This window comes from Felis catus, chromosome X (genome assembly GCF_018350175.1).
Source record: "Felis catus isolate Fca126 chromosome X, F.catus_Fca126_mat1.0, whole genome shotgun sequence".
NCBI lineage: Eukaryota > Metazoa > Chordata > Mammalia > Carnivora > Felidae > Felis > Felis catus.
In genome coordinates this window covers 92,212,075-92,218,549 of record NC_058386.1, presented here as the reverse complement: position 1 = coordinate 92,218,549, position 6,475 = coordinate 92,212,075, and the positions used below count along the sequence as shown (strand labels likewise).

General features: G+C 39.8%; 1 pseudogene; it reads left to right on the top strand.

Annotated features, from left to right (window-relative positions):
- Positions 1-4,216: 4,216 nt before the first annotated feature.
- Positions 4,217-4,594, top strand: LOC109496343 (annotated as a pseudogene).
- Positions 4,595-6,475: the final 1,881 nt, after the last annotated feature.

The window sequence follows — 6,475 nt, the reverse complement described above, 5'->3', positions numbered from 1 at the left end:
GGGCGCCTGGGTGGCTCAGTCGTTTAAGCGACCAGCTCTTGGTTTCGGCTCAGGTCATGATCTCATGGTTTGTGAGTTTGAGCCTTGCGTTGGGCTCTGTGCCGACAGCGAGGAACCTGCTTGGGATTCTCTCTCTCTTTCTGTCTCTCTCTACCCCTCCCCCACTCACACTGTCTCTTTTTCTCAAAATAAATAAACTTCAAATAAACAAACTTCAAAAAAATAAATAAAATTCCCTGCATGAATGTCTGAGGACGTTTGAAAGTCATATGAGATACAGGGAAAATCTTCATTGGGTAGGCTTATCCCCTGTTCGCAGGGCAATACAATAAATCCCCAGTCCCCACCCATCAAATGCCAGTTCCATCCCGAAGCACTAGGACAACTAAAAGAAAATGCCATTCCCTCCATTTCTAAAACACCCCCTAGGAATGAGACTGCCTACCTGGGTAACCACTGCTCCAAAACAAGGTAACAGAGGCTGAAAGATTAAGTGCCTTCAGGTATCTAAGAGATCGTAGAAATGAGGAAAATGTATGGATGTTAAGCAATAGGGTTTGTGGGGCTTGTGATAAACTAGAGAAAACAGGCCTCACCTAAAGGCATTTACATTTTTAAAAAAGTTTTCAATATCGCACCAGCATATGTACCTACCTTTCAAATGAATGGATTTAACTTGTAACGCAAAGTGAATATTTATGCGCAGCTTTATGTCCCATCTGCAGTTTAACAAAAAGCATTCTTGGGGGGCCCGCGTGGCTCAGTCAGTTAAGCATCCCACTTCAGCTCAGGTCATGATCTCATGGTCCGTGGGTTCAAGCCCCATGTCGGGCTCTGTGCTGACAGCTCAGCTCGGACCCTGGAGTCTACCTCAGATTTGGTGTCTCTCTCTCTCTCTCTCTCTCTCTCTCTCTCTGCCCTTCCCGCACTTGTGCTGTGTCTCTCTCTTTCTCCAAAATAAATAAACATTTAAAAAAGCCTTCTTTAAACATTAGAATTTATCCTTGGAGAAAAATTTCCAAGCGTCAGCCAGAAATGAAATTTTTTAAGTTTTGATATTTAAGAAATTGAGACCAGCCGTGTTATAATCCAACTGATTAAAATAGACTAGGGTGGAAAGTATCAGAGTACCTAAGGGGAGGTATTATTTTATCAAGTGTTTATTTCAGGTGTGTGTGTGAGAGAGAGAGAGAGAGAGAGAGAGAGAGAGAGAGAACGAGAACACTGGACACGATGTAAACTATACTGGGAGTCTTAATAAAAACAAGTTTGGAAAACACTGGGGTAGGTGGGTAGGTGACGATTTGGGGTGCAGGAGGATCTCCCCCAACCACACTATAGGCACTCATCTGGTGAGCTTCTTTTACGTACTTGTTAGGGGCAGACTTTGGAATCAAAGAGAACAGGGATTGAGTCCCAGCTGTACGACTTAAGTATGCGACTATTGGCAGGTGGCTTAAGCAATTTTAGCCCCAGTTTCCTTACCTATAAATTGAAGATAATACTGCATTACAAGATTTTTGTGATAATTAAATGAGATAACGTATATAAAATGCCCAGTATATGGTTTGGCACATAGTAAGCAATAAGTGACATAGTAAACAATCATCACCAAAATATTAGGCTTGCCCAGCAGACCAGCAAAACGTAAGCTTTATTTATATTGATCACGTATTGTTGTGTAACAAATTACTCTAGCATTGAGCAGCTTAAAACATTTATTATCGCACACAGTTTCTGAGAATCAGGAATCTGGGATCAGCATAGCTGGGTGGTTCGGGCTCAGGCTCTCCCATAAGGCAGAGGTCACATTCTGACAAGGGATGCACTTTCTAAAGGGACTAAAGTATTCACTGACAATCACACTCATGTGAGTATCGGAAGGACGCCTCAGCTCTTTGCCATGTGGGCTTCTCCACAGGCCTGCCCATGACTTGGCTTTTGTCCAGAGTATGTGAGCTCAGATAGAGAGAACACCAAGGAAGCCACAGTCTTGTACAGCTTAATATCTGAAGTCTAAACCTGGTACAGGATGACAGGAAACTATACAAGTCTGTGAGTACCAGGAATCAGGGATCGTCACCGGTGGCCATTTGTGAGGCTGGCTATCACAGACAGCCTGATATTTTGATATTTTGATATTCTGATATATTTTGATATGTCTACTGAATGTCCACCCTCTTCAGGTAAATTTTTCATGCAAATATGATATTTTTCCAAGCATAAGTAATTATCACTCACTGCCTGAGTTAGCATGAAGAGTCATTGATTTCGTTAACGAGGCAAGACGCCGGCTTATTTAATGAATCATATTTAACTGTCAGGAAAATTTTGCATAATCCTAGTATTATTTTTCCTTCAAATAAGTAAACTTTGGTAAAGGTATTTTAAATATACCACTATGTTTTCCACTATATATTTGGCTCTTTCTACACAAAAAGTCTTTCCTGTAGCTATACTTTATTACATTCTAAAAATAAATGTTTGAAGGCAGGCTTCCTTTTTCTGGGCAATCAGGTAGTAATATAGAGTGAAGACTTCAAAAGTAAAAATCAATGAGGATTTTTTTATTACCATCAACCTTCTCAAAGATGATGAAAGCTGAATGTGAAATGTCAATATTCTTAATGCCAAATATTTGATGAACTGCAATAATACATTAAAATAATTGCAAAAGATGATTTTAATCATCACACAGATATGTTATTCAGGTAACGTTAATAAGAATAAATAACCAAAACCAAGCTAGAAGATCAATACTCCTTCCTTATAATACAAACAAACAAACACGACACTAATTTTCAGAAATCATGTCATTTAAGAAAATGTTTATACGTTTTTTTTTATTTGACTTCTAATATAAAGTTTATTTTGTCTTCAACATTAGTAATTGTGAGTTCATTCATACTATTAAAGTAGAACATCATTTCCGGCCCTTGGCAAAATAATGTAATTGGCTCTCGCCTCCTCATCTGATCTCTCTCCTTCCCTTCACTCATGCTCCCTTTCTTACTCTGGGCTCTCTAGTTTCTACACTTGCCCCATTAAAATATTTTATGACACTCATACAGAGGCGAAAATGACTGAAAAGACGTTAAAAGTGCTAAAAAACATATGTATCCCCAGTGTATGGTGTATTCATTGAGATAACACAAGTAGACTGCCTATCACAACTCCTGACACAAAGTAGATGATTCACAATTGTAAATTTCCCCTTTTTGCAGCTTTGCACCTCACTGCCTAATAACAGTCATTCACACTTTTAAATACTAAACCCTTGTCAGCCCCCTTGCTTAACATATTTACATATGCATCGCCTAATTTAATCATCACAACAACCATAAACACTAGCTTATTATTATCCTCATTTTACAGATTTAACTGATAATGCCACATTCATATTGTGGCCTTTTTGATTCCTGGATCCTTTTCTAATCCTCTACTCTTTATCCTCATATTCATATTACCCCAGTCCTTTACTTGTAATTTTTTTTAAAACCTAGATAATCCCCTCCCCTGGGGATTCTGATTAAGAGGATCTGGGATGGCAAAGGAGAATGTGTGTGTGTGTGTGTGTGTGTGTGTGTGTGTGTGTATATATATATATATATATAATATGTGTGTATACGTATATATATACACACATATATACATACATTTTTTTTTTATTTTTAGGGGGAGAGCACAAGTGGGGGAGGGGCAGAGAGAGGGGGACAGAGGATTTGAAATGGGCTCTGGGCTGACAGGAGCCCAACGTAGGGCTCGAACTCACAAACCAGAGATCAGGACCCGAGCCAAAGTCAGAGGCTCAACTGACTGAGCCTCCCAGGTGCCCCAACCAGCCCTGTACTTATTGAGACCCTTGCTTAGTCTTTGGCTTTTAATCTCCTGCTACTCCCCTACAAGTGTACGAGTCCAGCACACCACCACACAAGAGCCAGTGTCACTGCAGGTAACAAAGAAATCATGGATACTGTACACAACTTTTTCTTCTATTCTTTTCCATTGCAAAATCACTCAGTAGATCAGGTTCGCAATGGCACACACTCCCGTTAGCATTGTGATTCAGGATCTTTTATTTTACCCCTTTCTTGCTCTTTGAGGAAGACATGGTCACAGCGACAGCGGAACTTTGGGGACCCCACGGTCCTGCTACCGACTCACCACTGTTCGCTCTCCTGGAGGAACAAGTCGGTCAGGAAGTCGCACTGTAGCCATGGCTTTTAAAGACACTGGGAAGACACCCGCGGAACCAGGGGTGGCGACTCACTGAATTAGAATTACTCTAACCGGCTGCAATGTAAAATCTTTGGAGAAGGTATGTACTGACGTGATCAAAGGTGCAAAGGAAAAGAACCTCAAAGTGAAAGGACCAATTTGGATGCCTCCCGAGACTCTGAGAATCACTATAAGAAAAACTCCTTGTGGTGAAAGTTCTAAGACTTGGGATCATTTTCAGATGAGGATCCACAAGCCACTAGTTGATTTGCACAGTCCTTCTGAGACTGTTGAACAGATTATTTCCATCAGTATTTAGCCAAGAGTTGAGGCTGAAGTCATCATTGCAGATGCTTACTTACATCGACCTTTTTAATAAGTTTAGTATGCTTACAAAAAATATGTTTACAGAAATACAAGTATGATAGTCTGCTAACTGTCCAACCAAACCAGTTATCTTATTTCCCCAGTGGAATAGGAAAAAGAATAAGTAGACCATATATTTCCAAACCTCTCTTCAGTTACCTTGGGTCATGTGGCTAATTTTGGTCAATGGGATGTGAATTCGTGAGATATGTATAACCTCCACATGATCTCCAATATACTAAACGGCAACAACAACGTTAGGTCTTTGCTTACTCCTAAATTCTAACATGAAAGGCCTGAGACTCAGCTTTGACCATGCTGATAAAGGCAATTCTTTTCAGTAGCGATGGGCAAACTTTTTCTGTAAAGGGCCAAACAGTAAATATTTTAAGTTGTACTGACTATACAGGGTCTTTGTTGCAACTACTCAACTCTATCGTAGCACAAAACCAGTCATAGACAATGCATATACAAATGAAAATAGTTGCATTCCAATAAAAGTGTATTTATTAAAAACAGATGGTTGGTGGAACAGATTTGACCCACTGGCTATGATTTGCTGATCCCTATTCTAGGGGGTGGTATATACAAGAAAACAAGAAAAAAGAAACCTCAGAGTCCCTGAATGTCCACCAGTCAAGTCTGGACCCCTGGTATCTGGATTTGTTGTTACATGAGAAATTTCTTTCTTCTGTAAGCCACTCAACTGGGGGAGTCCTTTGTTATAGCAGCTTTAACTTTACCCTAACTGATATGATGAGTGATGGAGATTGATTATGAAAGCTTGAATCTGCAAAGAAAAAAATTAAGTGAAATCATCTGATGTGCATTTCATGAATAGTTAAATAAGCAAATACTTGGCACACACCTTCCAAACTGATTTCCATGAGTTAAGGAACCAAAACTGCTTAAGGGGGAAGCAGCTGCTGGATGTGATCTGCTTTACCAGTTTCTAGAAACCCGAATTATCAGAAAATTTGCGATAGCCTTTATTTGTATTTTTTAAAGGAATCAAAGCCTTCAGCTCTGTTGCTGAATTTCAGTTAGCAAACAGTGAGAGGGTAGATCATCTGACAAAAGCAGTGGCCTACTTTGCCTGTGTATGTAGCTGTCCCTATTAATGCAAGTATGCTAAAAGGCCATATCAACACAATTCTACATACCGTGGGCCTCAGTTACACATGGGAGGGGCACTTGAGTCTATCTAAACTGTAGATCTTAAATTGTACCTTCTCTGCCACGTTTGTTATTCACTCAATCAGTAAGTTGACAGATTGCTAAATGGCCTTTGAATTCTTTATCAGAACTTATAAATATATGAAGGAAACAGTCTTCCCTCCTTCATTGGGTAGACCACTTTGCAGAATAAATCTACCTTGATGGCATTTGTTCATCTTGTATAGTCATTGTTAAATCTAGCCATACTTCCATATCATTGAGGAAGCAGATTTAAAATCCATATTCTCAGATATTGCTCTCAAAGTGTATATTATAGTAAAATTAGTATGGAGCCCAGTGTGTGTGCGTGTGTGTGTGTGTGTGTGTGTGTGTGTATGTTTTAAATTTTTTTTAATGTTTATTTTTAAGAGAGAGAGAGAATACAAGTGGGTGAGGAGAAGAGAGAGGAGGAGACACAGAATCTGAAGCAGACTCCAGGCTCTGAGCTGTCAGCACAGAGCCCGATGCAGGGCTCGAACTCATGGACGTAAGATCATAACCTGAGCCGAAGTCAGATGCTTAACCGACTGAGCCACCCAGGCCATCCCACCAGATCGTAATGTATCCTTTAAGCCACATATCCACATACTTAGTTTGGGAAGCACTGGTATAAAAAATTACAGTAAATATACAGTTTGACTCAAGTGTGATCTTTGCATATTTGTCACAACTT